A 24,054-nucleotide genomic window follows, 5' to 3' on the forward strand; every position below is an offset into this window, starting at 1 on the left:
AAGAAATATCACTCCAAAGCAAGATCAGAGTTGTTTGTGACATAGCCGAACTTATCATTCCGTGAACCTGAAGCAGTTTTAAGGAAAAGTGGTGTTATGCATCCAAAGACATCAGTTATTTGTCAAATAGTTTCCAAGTTATTACGTTTAGTTTACAGTTATATAACTAACAAGCAATTTTAGTTTGTGAATTTATGAATCTACTTATTAATAACCACTAGGTGCAGTGGTTTCGTCCTCTTCAGTCTCCTAGTATATATTGCTTCATCGCAAAGAGATGAGGCTTCAGCATTGATGTGTTGCTCAATTCTATTGGCATGCTTGACAGCACAGAGATTTATCATTTCATTGACTGTATGCAATTTTAGGTCTACATAGACACGTCGTCATTCCGTATATACCAGGGGGCTTTTACGATGTCCCGGATTACCTTGTTTTGAAAACGTTGAATGATTTCTACATTACTTTTTGCAGTGCATCCCCACAGTTGAGCTCCATAAGTCCATACTGGCCTAAGGATTTGTTTGTAAATTAACAATTAATTTTCAATGCGTAATTTAGACGTTCTGCCGATAAGCCAGTACAATTTTCTATATTTCGACATGATTTAATAATAATAAATTGAAATCTTTATAACCTGCTTTCTGTAAAACCTTGAATGAGCTTTAAGGCAAGAACATTTTATATTTTTTAAGTTAAAAATGCAGAAACATGACAAATGAAGAATGAAGTTATACTATAAGTAAAATGTGATTATAAAAAAACAAGCATTTGAATACCGATATATACATATTGTATGTACATATGTACATATGTACCTACATATGTATATTTACAGCTAACACAGCACGACGGTAATTATTGTGGAGCCAGAAATTTAATGATCAGCATTAAAGAGGGAGATAAATAAAAATATAAACTATGAACAACAGCAGCGTTCGTGCATAAAATGCTTTGAATTACAGAATTTTCATAGCAAAAATCAAATATCTGCTGCATTCAAATGCTGGATATGATGTGTTTAGTGCTGCATAAGCAACTTACTGTATTTGCACAATTTACGTATGGCAAGTAAATAGCAATTGAGTTCATGGTCTAATCAAACGTGAAAGAACACACTCGTATATACATACACATGCACACCTAACTGAAGACCTGTGTATGTTGATATGCATGCATGTATGAAAACACATTAATCATCCAGGCTGAGAGGTAAGATGAAAAATTGCTGAGGACAACCAGTTGCATTGGTATGGAAAAACTTATATTAGATAAGCAAAAACCATGAAAAATATAGTTGATACAAAAAAAATTAGTACGTGAAAACATGATTATTTGATAGATATATGTCATATGCAATTATATTAGTACCAATTTAAAACCCATTAATGCGAATGTTGGACCTTTCCACAAAATCAGTGAATGTATCGTCTGTTCCCAGAAAGAACGTCATAACTAAAAAAACAAATTTGTTAGATGTATAGGAATGCAGAAATGTCCACCAAATCTGCTTTCATGCTGGTTAAAAAAAAAAATCATAACGATATCTTTTAACCGCATCTCATTAAATGAAAATGTGTTTTTACTTTTATTTAAGTAAGTAGTAATTTTTGTACATACACTTCTCACAAAAATTAAGGGAACAGGAAAATTTCCTAAATTTCTTAGTGGTTTTTGAAAAGCTGTATCTCGGTGAAAAATGGTCGTACAGAGTTCCGCATTTTACGAAAAAAGCCCATTCGATTTTTTTTTTAATTTAATAAGGTACTAATTCAAAAATGTGAAAAAAGTTGAAAAAATGATTTTTCAATTTTATGTAATAATGTTTAGCCAATGTTTCAAAACAATGCACTTGTTTCTTTAATTCTTTTGTAAAATTTTGATCAATCGGTCCGGAAAAACGGCTTGAAGGGTTTATTTAAAAATTTACAAGATTATTAGTGGAATATTAAACTGTAAAAATCCCTGGAAACATGAGTCCCCACATTAATATTTGTAAGTGAGCGAAAAAGCGTTTTTTTGTGTTCACTTCAAACCAACGTTAAGGGTAAAAAAAGATATTTTTCTCACAAAAATTAAATTAGGGTTTTATAGGAAATTTATTCTCCTTTCCAAAACCATTGCCCCATTTACTGTGGGGTTATTAGTTGCTAAGATATCAATGATAAAATATAAAATGGTATTTTTTCGTAAAATGCGGATATCTCAGAGAGAAATGATCGTAGAAAGAATTGAAGCTAAATAATCAAGCTAGTTGACTGCTTGGCTAGTTTTAGTCGGAAAAATTTTGCCAAGCCCGTGCAATCAAAAAAAAAATTTTGTGTCGCCCTTTAACTGACGATTACAAAATAACCGTTAAATAAAAAAAATTTTTCTCAACGATCTTAAAACTAGAAGTTTAAAGCTTCAAATTGCTTTTGTCGGAACTCCATGCGACCATATTTCACCGAGATACAGCTTTTCAAAAATCACTAAGAAATTTAGGAAATTTTTCTGTTCCCTTAAGTTCTGTGGAAGTGTAGAAGAAAGTGCATAACACCGTCAGCTAAAAAATATTAAAAAAATGATCTGGATTTTTTCATGACTTCAAACTTGCACTTTATTACAATAAAATTTAATGAGCTAAAAAGATGCAAACCAAAAATTTTACTTAAAATTTCAACTACAAAACGTGGAAAAGTTCGTGGAATTTTTCTAATTTTTTTATAAAATTTGAAATGTGGAATTATAGGGTTAGGCAATTAGATTATTGCATCTCCAATTGTTGTAACAAAAAAAAATGTTTCCTCACGAATTATGTATTTATGAATGAAGATACCTATGGTGTTTTTCACGGGATTACTAGAAATGAAAACCATACTCGGTAATCAAATATCTACCCCCAGTTTAGGGTTAGGGATGCCTGTCGTATGAGGCGTCTAAAATCCACATCGCAGCATTTTAGTTAGCATTAACCCAAAGCTAATAACCTGAAAGAAGCAAGTATAGAAACGGCTTGGTGACGATGAGAACACTGTCGTCTTTGTACTAAAATTTATTTCGGAAGTTGGTGCAGAATAGACCTTCCAGGTCGCATTCCTAAGTCTCCTCGAAATAATAAAGTAATAATCAAATATTCAGTAAAATGAAAAAAATATACCTTTTAGGTTCAAAATGTAAGCTTCATTTTCATAAATCGCATCCGTAAGGTATATTGGTTAGGAAGACATCTGTATCTTTCTAGTTGATTGAAGGGATCTTCTTTGTAAGCATGTAAAAATTTAGATGCTTTCAGGTTACACTATTTTCATTCAAAAAACGGTTCTTAACAAGTATGTATTGTATATGCGGAAATTACATAATTAACACGTCCAGAATCGATGTTGAAGGTTGTCCAGCAACAATTTGCGCTACAACAGCAATATTCAACAGTACGTCTAGTTTTTGGTCGGCCAGTTGTTTTTTTTATCCTCGACAGAATCAGTTTCTTGAAATTTTTTCACCAACTTTTGGCGACTCATTCGGACGATTATTTCTACCAAAAAAATCAGGAATTTTGCGATATGTTATTCTTAAGGATCGACCATTTTCATAATAAGTTTCATTAATTTTAACGTGTCTACTTGACAAATGCCAAAGATGACACAAAAAACGATACCGTCTAGGAATTATTCACCTAGGCGTCACGTTTGAAATACCCTTTATTTATTTGTTAAAATAAAAAAAACTGGACCTAATGCCACTACCAATCATTGAGATTTATCAGTATCTATGATTCAGATATAACATTGACAGAAGTCTGCAGTTTTAGTTTTTTTAGTCAGATTTCGTCAGGATTTCCTTCAATACGACCGAAAAGTCTCAGGTAAAGCCCCGTATTCGAAAAAATATTAGTGGTTTTCACAGTGGGCCTGTTACTTTGATAATTCGTAAGTTTGTATTTCGGTAAAGCTTTTAACCGTGAGAGCTTTTTTTATTAAATTTCGGTAGCCCGCTAAATTTTTTTACGGCTGACTCAATTCTATTGAAAAGTGAAAATGCTGCGAGAAAGAGCGGAAAGAAGAATTACTGAAAGCTTAATTTCAAATACTGTGAAATGAAATATCATTCATTACTTAAACATTCGAAGTATAGGGTTATTCAATAGGTGCGCTTCAACTTTTTTCCGATAGGGAGGGCGAACGACGCAATATTTTTTATTTTTCGCTTGTCATTTGTAAACTTCATTAGTATACATTTCATCATGGAACGCTACACACCTGAGCAACGATTGCAAATCTTGCAAATTTTTTATGAAAATAATCGTTCTGTTGCTGCTACTTTAAGAGCATTACGGCCATTTTACGGTCCATTTAACAAGCCGTCCCGTTTTGGGGTTATGTGAAGTCATTGGTCTACAGTAACAAGCCGGCGACGATTTGTGAGCTCAGAGCCAATATTGAACGCGAAATTGCTGGAATTTCGGCCGATTTATGCAAAAGAGTGGTCGAAAATTGGGTTCAACGATTGGACTTCGTAAAACGTGCACGCGGTGGTCATGCAAAAGAAATCGAATTTCATACTTAAATGTATATGCTCAAACTCGATAATAAAAAAAAAAATTAGTTAAAAAAGTCAAACCGTTTGTGTTTTATTCAAAAAAGTTCAAAAGTTGAAGCGCTCTTACTGAAAAACCCTATGAAATAGATGCAGGACGCAGAAGGTTCTGTGGACTCTACGCCATTCAATTTCCAACTCATAGCTGTGTTTACCGGTCATTGGACGATCGGCACACAGAAAATATAGGTTAGCATTTAATCCCCGTTGCATAAACTGTGAGGACTTTTGAGAGAAGGAGATCGTTGTGCACTTTCTCTATAAATGTCCGGGTTTGGCCGCTAGACAATTAAGGTCACCGGGTGCTCCTTTCTTCGACAGCCTGGGGCACTGTGACAAATCTTTTAAAGCTCATTTAATTTCTGAAAATATAACTTTCGCATATAAAAAATGGGATACATTTTGTTTGAAATAAATGAATACACGGAATAAGCACAAATAAGCCAATAGAGGCTCTTTCACTCTTGTGTTTGTCTAAAATATGGAGGTATATATATTTGTATATATAATTGGCGCGTACACCCTTTTTGGGAGTTTGGCCGAGCTCCTCCTCCTATTTGTGGTGTGAGCCTTGATGTTGTTCCACAAATAGAGGGACCTACAGTTTCAAGCCGACTCCGAACGGTAGGTATTTTTATGAGGAGATTTTTCATTGCAGAAATACACTCGGAGGTTTGCCATTGCCTGCCGAGAGGATACCGCTATTAGAAAAAACTTTTTTTTTTTCATTTTTGGTCTTTCACCGAGATTCGAACCCACGTTCTCTCTGAATTCCGAATGGTAGTCACGCACCAACCCATTCAGCTATGGCGGCCGAAGGTAACTTTAGGAATATAAAAATCATGCGCGACTTTATGATTACATCAAATTTTGCAAAGCATTTTTTATTCATCGTAAGAGCATTGAATATGGCATATTTTACTTTCGTGATCTGCTAATGAATGACTTTAGACGCGGATTGAGTGCAAATAGTCATCAGGTTGATAAGTTGGTGGTGAAATCACTATACCACTATGTAATACTAGTAACTGTATGCTAACTATGTGCAGTGTGCAGAAATCACAAAAGCTCTGCAGTTAGTTGTCCGGTTGGTTAATATATTTTCACAGCCGGTCGTGAAAACTTGCAAAAGTACATTTGTGTGCGTACTCTACTATGCATATCTGTATACCTTTACATTTCATGCCACATAACTTGATCCAATTAAAGCGCATATCTGTTGGAACCGAATTTTATGACATAAAAATATATTAATAATAAATTAACGCTATTCATCTACACAAATATAAATGCAGACACAATACTTATACAGTACTATCTCGATAATCCGGACACGCGGTAGTCCGGTCACATCTATAATCCGGACAACTGCATAATTCGGACAGTTTAACATTTATTACTCTATAATCCGGACATTTTTCAAATTTGCTTCGCAATATGTACATACATATGTATTTTAATTTTTAGTTTGCTTTGTGAGTTTTTCGTAAAATAGTGGTACTTTAACAACAATATATGTATACGAAATGCAACAGCATAAATCACGCGTTGTGTTTATTCTTTAGTGACAAACTGAATTGAGTGGACATTATTATTATGAGCAGTGGAAAATTTAATAAAAGGGCTCATAAAACCCTTACTCTTCAGAAAAAATGTGAAATTTTAGATCTCCTTGATAAAGGAAAATCATTAAGATGGTTTGAAACAGAATTTGGTGTCAACAAATCTACTGTTTTTGACATAAAAAAGAAACGTGATGCCATTAGAAAATTCGCGACTAAATGTGAAATGAAATAGTACATACTAAATAAAAAAAATGTTTGATTATGTACAGATGTACATATTATTATGTAAGTATGATTGTACTGTATTTAATAAAACTATTTATGTACATCCATATATCTGAATTGCGTTATGCTCATTTCAAAAAAAAAAACAGTTGAAACACAAAAATCATCTATAATCCGGGCACCCCCATAATCCGGACGACCCCTAACATTAAGGGTGTCCGGATTATCGAGATAGTACTGTATATGTATGTATCCATGAATATATATATATATATATATATGTATATATGTATATATATATACCTGTGTTCAAAATAATAGTAGCGCGACGAATTACCAAGTTTTAACTATTTTTTGTTTTAATTTTTTAAATCGTTTTTATAAAGATATAAAGCATTTTCCAACAAAAATTACAGAACTTAAAGCTCCGAGCTTTGCACAAAATTCATAACAAATTAAAAAAAAATTTTTAATTTTCAATTTTTAAAAAAGAATCTTTAGAAAACTTTCAGCCCAGTAAATTTTAGTATAATAAAATGATATAAATCACATATCCGTAAATCTTTTACATGGAAGAAAATGCCCAAAACTTTAACGAAAAAATGTTTGTAAAATTAACGAGAAAATTGTATTTTATTGTACTAATATCGGGTGGGCTATAAAACTGAACACCCAGAATTAAAAAAAAGTCGATTTTTTTTTTTAAATTTTCTAAATTTTTGAACAAAATTAGAGCTTTATATGGTTTTTGTTGTAGAATATGCTATACTTTTATAAAAACATAAAAAAAAATCAATACAAATAAATTTAAAACTTGGTAATTCATCGCGCTACTATTATTTTGAACACAGGTGTAGATATATGCCTATATGTATACATACAGTCAGCTAGTCATTGTGTGTAGCTGTGCTATGCATACATACATACTCGTATGTGTGTAACCTATTAGCGTGTTCAGTTAGGTTCACAAGGTAATGAAGACACAACTCATACATAAAAAACGTGACTATTTCTTTAACTTTGCTGGTAAAGCAGTTTTATTTGCGACTCACCGGCTTTTCATTTGGCTTTTCGTTGACCGAATTATGGGGCAAAACAGCAAAACGAGATTAAAGAAATTGTGAATAAAGCACTTAAAGAAAAAAAGTACGCACTGAACGGAAAACTAGCCGACCGCACTAGTGGCATTAGTTGTCTCCTCAATTTGTAATAACTGTATTGAAAAAGTCTTTGCGACAAAATGCTTACAAACATACATAAACAAGTATTCTGTACAACTTAGCCTCAAAGTTTTTGCGTCAGAAATATTTTAATTTTTTTCATATCTTCCAATCTTGTTAAATTTTTTTTTACGCAGCAAACGTCTATGGCAATAGCTTCGAACTTGTTGCCTGCTGTGGTTAATCCCATATTGCCCGGAAATTGAAGTGAGGCAACGAAATGATTTGCTAAAATTAATATAACCAATGCGATGAAGATTTTAGCGCTGATAGAGCAACAATTAAGGAAATCGATAAGAGAATTATTTCCTTAGTTTTCTTGATTGCTATTTCAATGCGAGCATTAAGACAAACTTAAATGGGTAAGTAGGTGGTAAGAGGATATTAAGCGAATTATGATGCGTGAAATTTGTGTTAAGCGGCTATTAATTTAGATATTGGTCTGAAATGCTTTCCACAGTTGCCAAATTACGGCGAAAAGAAGGCAGAAATAAAAAAATGTTATGTGTATAATTATGAAAAAAGTTTTCTTAAAAAACGCATTGATTCATTTTTATTTTTTTAGTCAGGAAGAGAACTAATTGTTCGAGTTTTATTGTATTTACCGATCGGAGTTGATTATTTTGGAAGTAGTCATTTAGCGATCATTATTTTTTTTAATTAAAATTTTTAAATTAGCAAATTTTCAAAATTTCAAAAAACAAAGAAAACAATTTCGAAATATGTCGAATATGCAGTTTTATTGCCCACTGAATTTAGGTATCAAAAGTACAAGTTGGAGGGGGCTCAAAAATCGTGTACATTTTTTTGTTTTTTGCTGACGGTGTTTTCTTCCATATGAACAAAATTGTCAAATATTCGGTCCCTATTCGATTTTTTGTTTCAAACAAGAATTTCGGGACGTATCTAGAAATTTCCAAGTCAACCAATGAAATTTTTTTTATAATAATAAATAGGTATATACAAATAATTTTTATAATAATAAATATATACAAATGCTTTTTCGCTAAAATAAAAATATTAATGTCAGCGTAAACCATTTATTTTGATAAAACAAACAAAAAACTTTTATGCGATTTTGAAGTAGGAACAATAAACTATATCACAGTTAGACGCAAATCTGCTCATAATAGGGAACTAATAAAAATGTTATTAAAAAGTGATATCCATTTTTGTTTTTCATTCGAAATAGCTTTCGGACTCACTTTATTAAAAATTAATATTTCGTAGCAAAGTATGGCAGTAAAACTTTTAGAGAAAAACACATTTACTCTAATTAGCAATGCCACGATTTTCGCCTGATTTTTCTTTTTGCTATTCAAAATGAGTTCAAGGCCTGAAAAAGGGAAATGCTTGTTTGCAACGCGAGCCTTCAAACATTTCAAGCCACACAGTACACACTTATACATACATATGTGCTCACGTTTACCAACCTACTCATAAATGGTTAAACCAAAACCATTTGAAACCTGTAATGAGCATTATGCATACAAACCTACAAGTTAATAATGCCAGACAACTTTCTGTTTTGCAAACATTCAGATTTAGCTGGAACTTAGAAGTACACACATACATACATATGTATGGGCGAACAAGAAAAACAAAACAATCAACATTAAACAAAACAAAAAGGTTAAAGTTTCATGGTATTCCATAAAAAATGTGCTCAATGCGATTGACAGACTTTTAAAGATGTAAAAAGGCCAGAAACTTTACGAAAACTTTAATTAAAATACCAATAAAAACAGCTGCCAGCTGTCAACTGTGCCAAGCGCAAACTACAGTGTACCTGCCACAAAACTAATACCAAAGCGGCAGCTGATATGCATTACTTTTGGCCTTTAGTTAATAACACTCATTTGTGTTTAAATAGCTGCTTGAATTTACTTTAATACTTAAATTAGATTGTATACTATTTTGTTGATTTTTAAAATATGCCTTCGTAAATTTGCGGGCAGGTAGTGGATAACCGATTAAGTAGAAAAATAATTTTTTGTATCGTTATTGATTAGTTTTTTAAGTTTTAAATCATCCAAATGGTATAAAGCTTCGTTTCGATCGTGCGGAAAAAAATTTAGCATCCGCGAAATTATTATAAAAGTTGACTTACTGAATCAGTCTATCATTGGAGATTTTTTGAGAAACACCTGAGAAAAGCCGGTCTTAAAAAAAAAAAAAAACAAGGAGCTCAGTAGATGTCAAAAGAATCAGTTTAAGGAGAACCTGATTACTGGAGACCAACAATGACATTACCAGGGGTTTTCTGATTCTGGTACTGGTTTAAACACTTGAAGATCCTCTAAGCATCCCCACTTGAGCATAGAAATGTCGCAAAATCGATTGTGGTGAGCAAAATACCGTTAAACATTAATGATTAAAATTGATTTGGGAATGTTTATTTATAAAACTTAACATTTTCTTTTGCGAGCAATAATAAATAAATATAATATATAATATAATTTAATCACTTCCGTTAGGTGTTTGGCCGAGCTCGTCCTCCTGTTTGTGGAGTACGTCTTGATGTTGTTCCAAAAAGATGGGCATACAGTTTTAAGCTGGTTTTTTTATGAGGAGCTTTTTCATGGCAGAAGTGCATTCGGAGGCTTTCCATTGCCTGCCCCCGAGGGCAACCGCATTAGAAAAAAACTGTTCTATCATTTTGGTGAGATTTAAACCTACGCATTCGAATGGTAGTCACGCACCAACCCATTCGGCTACGGCGGCCGCCGGAATGGAACTGGGCGATCTAAATTTCATCGATAACCTTTGGCATATTATAAATACCAGGTTAAGAAAAATTATGCCTAAAGTTTTAGCAATACTTCCAAATTTTTACAATTTGTTGATCGAAAATCAAAAACCCTTTAAAATTGCTAACTCTGAATAAAGTGGAACATTCTGGAAAGAATGAACGTCGGAGTTAATAAAGTACTCTATTGCGTAGAAAATGTAGTACCGGTCAAAGGCATAAGAGCAGACTGTTTTTGAGAGGAGATACTCCGATTGAGGCTTATATTATAGCTGACACTTTCGCAAAATATACATTTGGGCAAGTTGATTCAGTTCCGATGACCTTAGATGACCATGTAAGGGAATATAGTAGAATATCCGCATATTTTTCCAGTCCATCAGCTACTCAAGATTTTCGCACCTACGCCATATGGCTTCTTCCGAAAAAGGCTTAAATTTTTTTATATTATTTCGCTCGGAGGTACGAAGTATGCTGAAACGAGCTCGCTATGTCATTATGATACAAAAAACATCCACCTGCTATTATAATCGGCAAGTACTATTAATCTCACTTTTTGTATACGTTCGTAAGCACTTTACCTAGATTCATATAAGCAGTTTTTGGTTATTCCAACTTCCCTTGGAGAATGAATGATCTCGATCGAACTGTAGCCCGGTACCCTTGAGCTCGTGAAGCTATCTATTAATCTAGATACTTGAGTTTGCTTTAAAGAGACTATTTTTTCAAATTTAAACGCAAGTAACGCATCGTACGCATTCCAGATGCTTATGAGCTGTGTATCAGAAAGTTCGAGGTGTAAGTGCAAGGGGAAATTCAAAACAGAATAAAAGTAGTTCTCAATATTGATGGAAAACCTGAACGCGTGAAAATTCTCAAAACGAAAGCTTTACTCCTGTCCTCGCAAGCTTAAGGCCGGCGGGCCAATTAAAAGGTCAAAAAAATCGATTTTTTTTTTCCTGAAATCAATAGCTTAGATATTCAAGAATATGAGACACAAATTTTCAGAGTTAAATTCCAAGTATTTGCAGAGCTACAGAGCCGAGCGTAGTGCGGCGTCGAGCAACCGTGCGCTTATTGTTGTAGTGCTCCGCCCATTGACCATTGACTTTGAAGCGCGTTTTCTCGGCTTTTCATTTTCACGATTTTACCTAATTTATGTACACGATTGCAAAAAAACTAAACGAGCTATCCATTTCATTTAAAATGCGTTATCTTCAGTATTGTTTTCTCTTCTATGTGAACTAAAAAAAACATCCAACAACTTTTTTAAGCGACTTTTTTACCCAGTTGAAGAGTTTTTTTTTCCTTGAAAAACCACTTTTTTTTTCTACCTTCCCCAAAAATTCGAATTTTACGTGTTTCTCCCAATTTTCTTAGTTCACATCGAAGATAATTACATCAAAATTAATAATCTTTTTTTTTTTGTTTTCAGATGAAAATTGCAAATTGTATCTTGTACAGAAGTTGGATACTTCAGTGGCAAGGCGCTCTGGGAATCTATTGATAACTCGGCTTACAATATATTGTTGGAGATTGTACAAATTTTTTTTTTTTAGTTCAAATATATATTAAACTATCCCCAAAACTTCATTTGGCTAATTGTTTTCTTTTCTCATCCTACAACGCTTCGCGAAAACTACTGAATTTAGGACATCTAATTGGCCCGCCGGCCTTAATGTGCACTTCTATAACTTAAAGGAAGACAGTAGACCTGGCAAAATCGACACAGCGAATTCGTGCGACACAGCGTCAGATTCGTCATGATGTCAGCCATTGTTTTGCAAGCACCAGCAGATTCTCCTTTCTCAATAAGGTCATTTTAAGTGCCTGCGCTGAAATGTGTTCATATTGGTTGCTCCTGTCAATAAAAGGAAGCTTCCTTCCATCCGAGGCGTTTGGATATTTTAATGAAAACTATTTTTTGAAGCTGTTCCTAAATTCTAAAAATATAAAAGTGAGTAAGTTTAAGTATTAACTGGGGAACACTGTAAATATTTTACTGCCGCCTGAAAAGCAGACGCGATTAGTCTGTCGACTACGAAGTTTTTTCCATACTTTCAAATCTGGCTAACTCACACGAAAGAGCTTCTCCCGCTGTTTATTTATACATTTTAATGAGATAAAGATGCCATTTAACTTCATTTATGTAGCAGTTGCCATAAACAACTGTTATTATAAGATAAACAAGAAAGCAAGTCAAAGTGACCGTATTTAAGAGATTGAAGTAATACGGCAAAAATTTGAAAAAAATCCAGCTTGCAACGCTTGTTGCATGACGTTTGTATCAATAGCATAGTGAAGCAACAAAGTGAAAACTATATGAAAATATTGGACGCGAAAAATTGATGACTATAGACGTCTACGCCTTTCTTTTATGGAAAGTGGAAGTAAAACAGATAACCGCTCATGTCTAATTGATGCTAAAATTAGCAAAAACAAAATTTAAAAAAATGTTCCACTATAAACAACGATTTATCGAGGGAAATTTGACATAAAAGCACTCTCAACTTTATGCATACATACCTACATGTGCACATATTTAGATTAAACGGAAATTTACATTGGCAGATGGGAAGCAAACAGAAAAGGTAAAACCGGTCGCTCGGAGTGAACATGAATATAAAAATCTAGAAACTGTTATAACAACTTTCCGAATAGCCAAAATAAATGCACATATTTCTAGATGAAGTAAATTCGTTCTTTTATTTCTTTTAGCGGCTACTGAATTATATTTTCAGTTTTATCGTGCAGTGCATAAACATAAAGAGTATTAGTAATTACTTCCTATTTCTGAACAGCCGACATACATATAGCTGGCTATGGGTAAAGCAGGAATCTTTCAGTTAAGGTCAGCTACTTTTGAGCTATTCGATGTGAAGTGAGTCAGTGAAAATTGGTTCAGCTTGAGAATAATAAGAAGTTAACTGAAAAATAATAATTTAGCGAATTTTGAAAAAGTTGATTTATCGTTTTTTAAATGAATCTTCGGTTCTGTTTAACATTTAAATGTTAAATAATTAAAAAAAAAAATAATTAAAATTTTGTAGCTTAAAATTACTTCTGATGTTGGGAAATATAATTTGGTTCTGTCAGCACTTAGTAGCGACACTTTGAAGGAAGTTGCGGTTATTTTAAGAGTCGTACCAGCAAAAGACCGGTATAATAAACTCAAAACTCAACTACTGCCGTACTTTACTGATTCTAAGCTTCTTATTGACTGAGAGATGGGAGGTAAAAAGATTGCTGCGTGCAATGCGGTCTTTAATCGGCGATCGTGCGTCCGAAGACGTTCTACGCATCAGGTAGCTCGCCCTGCTACCTGTCAACACACAATGTTTTTTGTTAATATTCAAAGCACCCACACTTGATGAACTTTCGGTAGCTGCAGATGAACTCGTGGGCTACTACAATGGAGCAGCAGTCATGTCGCTTGACACACGAAAACCACACTCTCGCACAGCACAAAAGGCCAAACAATTCGGCTAGCAGCAAACTTGTGCGATATATCAATAATCCTACTCGAACTAGCGGCAGCTGTCTCGGAGCTTATGGCCTTAAATAAACCGATTATAACCAAACATTCTATGCACTCGGCGGTTACACAACGAGCCCGTCCAAAATCCAATGCTCGAGCAAACTCGTCTCAGCGGTCAGGCATTTGCCGGTACCATCGCAAATTTGGGCTCAGGCGTATAGGTGTATTAAGCCAAGCAACTAACCGCATGGCCTGCCACGCCACAACTTGCGGAAAACTAAGTAAGTTGTAAAATTTTAACATTGAATAAATCTCAAATTATAAAATGGGAAGCCTCTACTCCTTACATTGGTCGTCATATCAGTCTTGTTCCTTTGCAAAGTTTAGGTGGGTCAAGGTTGCCGAGAAGGATAAAAAAGTAACTAATTTTTAAACTAATGTCCACGGTTAAGGCTTCTAGAGGACTGAGGGATTCTTCTTCTAAATAACTATGTACACTTTCCTCTTGGCTTAGGAGAGGAAATTTGAACCATACATAATTTTTGCAATGATTAATTTACAGGCAAAAAAAGTGAATGCCACTTGCAATGCATGGTTGCTGGTTAAATATTTTCTGATAGATTTTTGAATAATTTTAATTATTAAAACAAGTATCTATTTCTTTTGTATTTTTTTATCTCTCCTTTCTTTATATTTGAACAATTACAATTTAAATGCTGCAAGGCAATTAAAGTGAGCGGCGGCCACGGTGTAAATATGAGCGTCTAGGTGAGCTGTATGTCACGTTGTACCAGCATTCACGAAACGAAGTCTTTTTTTTTGTTTTTGCTTTACTGTAGCATTCACTGGACCCCATTCGAATATGGAAACATACGTGCTATACTTATACATTTTTAATATTGCAATGGAGTGTGACCTCAACAACAATCAGTTAATATACAAGCAAATAAACAAACTGTCAAACGAAAATATAAATAAATGCGTGTGGCATGACTCAGACCATGCAAATAGCATATTTAAGCATGGTCGTATTTACACATTGCAAAACAAAAACATCAAAAATTTGGGCAAAGAAATAAATTTTCATTCTTGTATCGGGAGAAATGTTACCTGCAAGGATTTTTGGCTGATAGCAGGGATACGGCCTATGCAGGGTTATGTAGAATGTAGAGGGGCTTACTTAGGCTTGATCTCCCTCGCTAATTCTCGATGTGGATATACTATGAAATATTGTGGATTGTTGCAGATTCTAAGTCTACCAGACAGCCAAAGAAGTAAAACTTTACACAGCGTCGTCGGTTTCTGTCCAGTTCTGTGCTCACTCTTTCTGTGTCAGACCTGTGTAGTGATATATTTGGCATATGACTGACTTATCAAAAGTACTACTAAAAACAAGCTTAAGAATGGCAAACATATTTTAATTAAATATTTGAGTAAAAGTTAAATAAAAATCTAATGAGGCCCATACACGACACCTGCATGCTTGTCGCTTTGATTATTCTATTGTAGTTTAAATAGGAAATGTTGACCTGAAAGACGTGAGCCAAAAAACAAATATAAAGCCTAAATATACGAGTTTTTTAAATCGTCATCATGAGATGCATGAACGTGAGCGAAAAACACTCACGAGCTCATCTCTAACGAAAGGGTGAATTAAAAAAATATAATAAAATTTTCAATATAGCTTTCGAGGTTATTTCAGCAAAATAATATACGAATATGCGCATATGTAAAAAAAAAAGTACTCAGATAATTATTTATGTCAGCTCACTGTCGGGTAATACACCGCTCATTTTGTGAAGATTTATAATAGTGTTTGCTCATGTTTGGATAAAAGCTTTAAAAATCGAAAAGTTTGTCAAAGGAAAAACAAGTGCTTATGTGCAACAAATTGTGATTGCGTTCATCATTGAATTAAGAAGACAGCATCCCACATTCTGCGTAAGAAGTGGCTAAAATTCGAAAGTGATTACACAATCCATTTTTTTAAGTTCAGATCACAGTTACATGATTTATGAAATCTATCATAACTTGTGGGGGTCATGAGTTTCAAATACGGCAGGCAAAAATGTTAACAGTGATATTTGAGAACTTCTCCTGATATTCCAATATAAAGGGGTTTTCTTTAATTGTGATATGACACGCACTACTCTTTGAAGATATTCAAATCACCTTTTTCAATCTGGAATACAATTGATAGAATTAAGTTTTGAATATAACATCATTCAAATGACCTCCACGCAGAAAGTGCAAGTTTCAAGTGGTTCAAAAGTTGCGTTGATTTTTAAAAAAATTTTCTGCTAACAATGTTGGGTGCTTCTTTTGTATAAAAATACATACACTTAGCCCACAAAGTCTGCGTTCACCTTAGACTTTTTGCGTGTAATGTGAAAATAAAACATAAATCTATAATTCAAATCAAATTATTGCCATAAGTTTATTCCTTATTTTCTTAAGTTTAAATAACAGAAACAATAATTATATTAATCTTCTCGATATTGATATAACGTGACATAAGTGCCATAACAAAAGAAATAAATAACCAAAAAGTCTGCGTTCAGTTTTACATCAAGTATGAAAAATATGAAAAATATTATCTTAAAAAGAAAATTAATATCTAGTTGGGTAGCCCCGTAGTTTTAAAACTTCCGCCAATCGGTTTGGCATCGAATATACCAACTTCTCTGTCTCTTCTGTTGTAATTTTCTCCCATTCTGTCTGCAGAACATTTCGTAAGGACTCTTTACTTGTTATTACATGCTGTCGTATTTTTTTCTCTAGTAAATCCCAAAGGTGCTCTATGGGGTTGAGGTCGGGTGATTGGGGGGGCGTTTTAAGCTGTCTTGGAGCATTATACAATAGCCAAAGTCGTACAACCTCCGCTGTGTGCTTTGGGTCATTGTCTTGTTGAAACCAAAACGTTGATGACAATCCAAGATTTTCTGCACTTTGCTTTAAATTTTGTTTTAAAATATTAAGATACCCCCACCTATCCATTGTGGATTCAATAAAGCTCAGTTTACCCACACCAGCAGCTGCCATACAACCCCACACCATAATGCCACCACCACCATGCTTGACAGTGCCTACAAGGTTTTGTTTTTCCAGCGCTGTTCCTGGTTTCCGCCAAACAATTTGACGTCCTTTAATGCCGAAAATGCAATACTTACTTTCATCTGAAAATATAACTTGTTTCCAGAACTCTGGAGACTTATTTATATAGGCGTTAGCGAACTCAATACGTTTACGCCGATTGACATGTGAAATGTATGGTTTTTTACGGGCTACCCTACCATGATACCCAGCTTTATGTAAAATTTTTCTTGCAGTTTCCGCACAAATTTTTTTATTGGACGTCTGTTGCACGTTTTCAACAATTTTTGTGGACGTAGTTCGCGGATTTGTCTTCGCCATGCATATTATTTTGCGTTCTTCTCGAAAAGATAATTTTTTTGGACGACCATTTCTCGGCTTAGATGTTAAAATCCCAGTTGCTTTAAAATTATTTATAACGCGTTGTACAGAGGAATACGTTCTTCCAACAGTTTGGCCTATTTTTCGAAAGGATTTTCCTTCTTTCCATAATTTGATAATTATTTTTCTTTCTCAAACACTAATTTCTTTTCCTTTTGACTCCATGCTTAAAAATTAATCCTTTCCGTAAACAAGATGCAGCATTGGGTGCGTTAAACAACTGACTAATATGCAAATAATAAAAACTGCGCAATAAAAAGCAAGAAGCATTCTTAAAACTAACGGTATCATTTAAACAAATAAACTGAACGCAGACTTTTTGGCGGTTGTATTTAGTTGTCGCGACATTCAAATGCCGTTATCTCGCATATGCATGCACGAATCTGAACAATTTTTTCACAGTTTTGCAACTGAATATGTAGAGAATAAATAAACGAAAAGCATTGTTTTGTAAAATACATAAGTGCTGTATATTAATATAACATATAATATTTAGTGAGGTGAACGCAGACTTTGTGGGCTAAGTGTATGTGGAGTATGCGTTAAATGGAGAAAATGCACAAGACAGCAACTTGCACTTTTTTCCTTTATATGGTTTTTGTTGTAGTATGATATACTTTATATTATAAAAAAAAAAAATAATCAAAATTATCAATATTCGGGGCACACTTTCCCTTGACGTTGACTGTACATGTTGCAAACGTTATGTGAGAACGACGAGAAATTGAAAAATTGGGATCCTCTTCAACACAGTGGTTCACGTCTATCATGTTTAGTAAAAGTTATTAAAAAAATAACAATTGAATGATTAATTTGCGAATTGTATTTGATGTTAAGTGAATATTCCAGAAAAGCTCCACTTCTAAGCTTTGAGAGCCAGAAACCGTGAACAAGTTTTTGGAAAATTACATCTCTTCTAGTGCAAAGTCAACAGTCATAGCCAGCTAATTCAGACGGACAATTTCGTTCATTTCCTTTCAATTTAAAGCTTTTTGTATTTGCGCCAGCCTGTCGATAACCATTCAGCTTGAAGCGAAAAGTTTGATGGATAAAAAGTGAAGATAATTGAGCATTTAGTGTTAAAAGGCACTTGAAATTGATGTTATGTATGCGTTTGATTGCTATGGGAAATTTGCCGCAAGCGCAATGATACAGGAAAATGCAATAAAATTTGAAAATAAATGGAACCAAAGAACTTTTATAGAACTCCTTTTAGTACCATTTTCGAGTGCAGCTTGGCGGTGTATGCTCGACTGGCGAATAATATATTACTTTACGCTCCAGCGCACTAACAACTGTACAAACAACAGTATGACACGTTTCAAATTGACGATGCAATATGTATGTATTTATATATAGTATGCAAGCATGTGCGAGTGCAAATAAAGATAGAAAATTTATGGCATCATAACACAATGAAATGCAAAGAGTTAAGGGGAAAACTGCTGTCAGTTGAAAAGCGACAGGAGCGCTTAACTTCGCATATTACAGCATCAGCAGAGAATAGTGCGCTGCATAGTATGCTGCCACAACCACAACAACAATAGTGAGCTGCTTTTTCGACTAGCTCAGCCACAACCGAAACTCAAAGCACTTGTCAACACGCTTGGTAATCAGATATTTCCACTGGCGTGAAGCGCAGTCGGCTGGGGAGAAGTGGAAAGCGATAGTTCTATATCAAGAGCATCGCACACATTTTCCTATTTAACAATTTTTATTTTTATACAAAGCTCAACGCATGGTTGCATTACAGTTAGTTGACAGTCAATACAACAGTCACAATTACAAGCTTATTGATAGCTATTACTGTTGTAAATAAAAAAAAAGTACAGTAAAAATTTGAAACCGCTAATTTTTTTATGTCAAACCGAAACTAACTGACTATGACTTGACACATGTACAGTTTTGCTCACATAATTAAACCACTTCAGCTTTATTCATTGTTCGCAGTATTTTTCATGCTAAATTCTTGTCGTTAAATTTTTAATATATAATACTAACGTATAACAAACCAACAAATCAAAGGAAACGTTTTTTTCTTAATAGCGGCTGGCCTCGACAAGCAATGGCAAACCTCCGAGCTCATTTCTGTTATAAAAAAACAAAAAACCAAACTCATAAAAAACGCATCTAATGCAAGACTTAGAAAAATTTAACAAATTTTAAGAAATTATCAACATTCCAAATTTTTAATCAGAATTTTTAGAAAACTTTTAAACCTATTCAATTTAAGTGAAGAAAGTGTAGATTTAAGTCGGTTAAAAATGCGTTGATTTTGGTATTTTCTTTTTTTTTCATGTGACGCTGAGCATTTTTTCCATATAAAAGACTTCCGAATATGTGCTTTGGGAAGAAATATTGTAAAAGGATGAAGATAATTAGTTATATGTCTAAACACACGCGTATATGTAATAGACCTTATCTTGGTATAACAGTATTTCTTATATAATGCCATAATTTTTGAACATCTTTACTTCTTACTATTCTATTGCACTTAGCTGTTGAGCGCTTTGCACATACCATGCCCCACTATCACTAAATATAACAAAACTTAAAAATGAATTTAATCTTACAAATCCAAATCAATAACCAGTTGTAACCCGGTGAATAGCCCCGCGCTGAAAGCCAAACCTTGATGGCCACATGAGCATTTTAGTAAATATTTGGGTTCAGAAATTCAATGGAATAACACAATATTAATGCTTTCGAAAATTTTTGTAGAACTGTTTTCCATGGCACTAATAGAAAACGTGCTTTGCATTTGCCGCGCGCTGAATGGGATATCTAATAAGAAGAGCACTTTTCAGGCAGTTCGAATACACGCTCGTATAGTAGTGTATAAAGCGCACTAAGTTGGCAGATGACAAACTTGGTATGTAGGAATTTGTGAATAGAAAGAAATGCAAAGAAAAGTGAAACCACGTTATTCGTGATGGAGTGACAGTCATGGATCACTGTTGTCTTTTGATTGGCAAGCTGTCGCCGCAAGTACCCATAACTGCATGCTCTAGATAGTGGGTGTTATAAATTCATTCAAATTGAATCGTATAATTTGCGTGGTTTACAAATTGATATATGTATGTATATACATATATGTATTTAATATACAGTAGCTCACAGAAAATTCTTTTTACAATTTTCGGGAGAAGTCTGGCCACTACATTGTAATTTTTTTCTCATGCGGAAGGAACCATGGTCTTTCACGTATATTATTCTTCAAGTTTAGTCAAATGCATATCAGTTACGGCTCTCACCACCAAGAGTCCTGGTATATCCCACACGGGAAAATACGAACCACAAAATACTGGAACGAGTCGGAGAACAGCCATAAGCAAGTGTTTGAATCGATTTAAGAAAATACATAAATGTCGATAACGTAACAAATGGAGAGTCTCTGGGCAAAATGCCTGAAACTAGTGTAGAAGTAATAAAAAATGTTTCGAAGTCTTTTAGAAAATATATTAATTATTTGATTAATAATAATAATTATTTGATTAATAATTAAAATTTTTCGTGTTTTGCATTTGGATGCCTGAAAAAAGAGTAGAAGCGGTAAAAAATTCTTCGAAATGTTTTCGAAAAATTATGAGATTATTTTATTTTTATTTATTTATTTATTTTTATTGATTTATTTATTTACAGTCTTACAAGATTTAAAATACATTCAGGAAATACATTTATTGATTATAAGAGAGGATGATTTTTCATGCTTTCCATTTGGATAGAGGGTAACAGTACCGAATTCTCGAAATTTTTTATATGGAAGAAAACACCCAATACCGTTAGTAAAAAAGCAAACCGCAAATTTTCAAAAATCAAAACAATTCTTGAGCCACTTGAAAGTTACACTTTATTATTCTAAAATTGAATGGGCTATAAAACTGCATACTCGAAATTTTTCTAAACACTCTGATTAAAAAGTGTAAAAATTTAATGAATATATGTTGCATTTATTTTTAATTAAATAAAAATTAAGTTAAATAAAAAATAAATAAATTGAGAAAACTTGTCAATAAGTCCCTGCATTATAGTTATTTAACGTGTATTTATAGAGGTAAGCAGGGAGTTAAAAAAGTTCACAGCATGAAAAAGAACGGATGTGAAATTATTTTTCAAATATAATATATGTACGTCTCAGATCTTTCATAAAAAGCATTTATATCGGCCTTAACAATAGGCAGAAATAACCAAACTGACTTCATTTGCATCAGTGAACTGTTTTTTCGGAGCTCTTCGGAAATAATTTATAATTTGAAGAAATTAAATCTAACCTAAAGAGAAGTGGCTAAGTATTCCGAAGCCAGATTTGTTGTTGGACATGCATCGCAGAAAACATTTGTGAACAAGGGCATGGGCGTGCAAACGAAGCACATCCCGTTTCCGTTTTTCTCTTAATTATCTTTATCTTAATGACATCGTTTAGTTTGTCTTAAAGTGTAATTGGTTTGGTCGAGACTTTAAAATATTTGTTCCACCGTGAAATAAAAAAAAAAAATATTCCTTAAAATATTTTCTCTATCTTCCCCAATTTCTTCATCTCTCTTTGTATACAACACTAAGCTAAAGGTCAGAAGAAGTTCGAAGTTTATGAAGCAAAGCCGAAGCTTAACTAAAGTTTTGTTAGTGCTTGATAGAAGAGCCCTTAAAAAGATTGAATGTGACCAACCTTAAGGACACATTTCCCTATAAGTCGAATGTTTTTTATTTATATATGTGTTTGTATGTGAATATATTAGGACGAAGTTTTTTTGTGGTTAAAATTATTCAAATAAAATCCGAGTTGGGAACACCCTTTATGTAAATAAGACACACTGTACTATTATTTTCTGGGAATGTGCAATTCGAACTACGGCAAACACATTTTTAACTAAATTAACTGAACAAAAACATGAGTACAAGAAGCACACACGTAAAAGTGTCTGTATATGTTAATGCCAATGTGTTAAACTAATGGCAGTGAATAGACATTTTCTCGTGTATTTGTGAAAACAAAAAAAAATTGATCAGCAAATTTTACCACGTACTTGGGAACATTTTCACATTTTGTGGTCACAATCTAAGGGTTCATTTATGTATTGTTATGCTTCGTGCAAATTCATGATGCTTCTTTTATATTTGAGCACATCGATGTAAATTTTGAGTACTGTAGCCAAATATATACGTATGTGGATACATATGTGTGTATGTGCATAATGAATACAAATTTTTTGTGTTTTTGCGTCTTCACGAAATTCAAGTTAACACATGTAAATGAAGTACTAAAGTAAAAGCAAAGAGAAAAGGTCAACACTAGCTTCCAGCGAATTTTGATATCAACGCCATTGGACATTTTGAATTAACAAAAGAAGAAATATACAAAGAGTTGTCGTTCACTGGATGCTCAATTGAGAGTTTCACATCGTATTCCGTGAACGAACTTTGTCTGATTTGTTGGGAATAAAAATTTGTTCACTTGATATTGTAAGACATACAAGTTAACTAAAGTATGGAGATTTCTAAGACACTCTTTGCCGAAAGAAATTATAAAGTACAGATTGCAGCGTATGTTCGTTTAGTTAAAATAATCAAAGTATTTTTCATTTGATTGAAACCAATTGTAGCAACGGAAATTTCGTTAAAATTTTTATTCAAGTACAAATTAAAAAAAAATTTAAATATTGCGAACAAAAAGCACCATTGTATTGTTTTTACACGAAAGTTATATGGCTTTAAAACGAAAAAAAAAACTAATAATACTCATTATCTACGAATTAATGATGTATTGTATTTAAATTTAATCAACAAAAAAGGGCAGTATGATTATTTTTTTACGGCAGTTAATTTGACAAGCTTTAACGCCTTTTCATTCAGTTGTTATTTCATAACTCAAAGACTTTCACCCGAACAGCGTTACAAAATTATGAAATCAGCGTTCAGTAGAAATTGGTCACAGAACTGATTTACCGTCAAAGCGATCAGGCTGTCCCAGCTGCAAAACAAAGAAAAATTGTCGCACTTTCAAAAATGCATTGTTTAGAAAGGCTTGTTATTAAGGGTCTGTCCGATTGTGAGCCGTGCATCTTGATATTATCCAAGAAATACAGCGACCTACAGTTTCACGCCACCTCCGTACGGCAGATGGTTTTTCTGATGTACAAGTAACTTTTTCTTTAGTTTGATATTTCATGTCCACAATGGACTCGGACCAATCGAATGATAGCCACGCACAAACCCATTTTCACCAGATAGAGTGACACCCTAACGTGAGACTTCTTTAACCTGATGCTGAAAAATATGTGTGTATGTATTTATCGGCAAGCAGAACTTAACCATATTTTATAAGCGCGCATAATTGCTGGCGTGCTTTGACGTTGTTAATATCATCGGCCTCAACAACCTCAAACAACATTAGTTCTGCGTCTTAGAAGCTGGATAAGGAGACGAAGTGAATGGGTCTAGTGGTAGGTAAACGGGCACAAAACTTGCCATCAAACAAGAGTCAGCGCATTTGAATCTCGACACCAAAATCACTGTTGAAAATTATAACTTCGAAACGAAACGACTTCGTGTTTTGAGAACCAGCACTAAAACCGATAGACTGCAACATAAAAAGTGCTAATTTGGCCTAAGTAGGCAATTGATTAGTAGATTCCTCTCTCGACGTACAAAATCCACACTTTAAAAGTAACTCAGGTGGCCATAGTGCGGCGAATAAATGTTCAGTGCCTCTGCTCGCTATGTCGTACGAATGGATACAAAGGCTCACCAGTTCTGAAAATATTCGACGCG

At 33.7% G+C, this 24,054-nt stretch overlaps 1 protein-coding gene across 1 annotated transcript in view; it reads right to left on the minus strand.

The window, feature by feature from the left end:
* The window catches only part of LOC128871991 (tropomodulin-like), a 74,614-nt gene that overhangs the window by 29,433 nt on the left and 21,127 nt on the right, over positions 1-24,054 (minus strand). The gene's annotated exons all lie outside the window — the stretch shown is intronic.

Source organism: Anastrepha ludens, chromosome 2, assembly GCF_028408465.1.
Source record: "Anastrepha ludens isolate Willacy chromosome 2, idAnaLude1.1, whole genome shotgun sequence".
NCBI classification, from domain to species: Eukaryota; Metazoa; Arthropoda; class Insecta; order Diptera; family Tephritidae; genus Anastrepha; species Anastrepha ludens.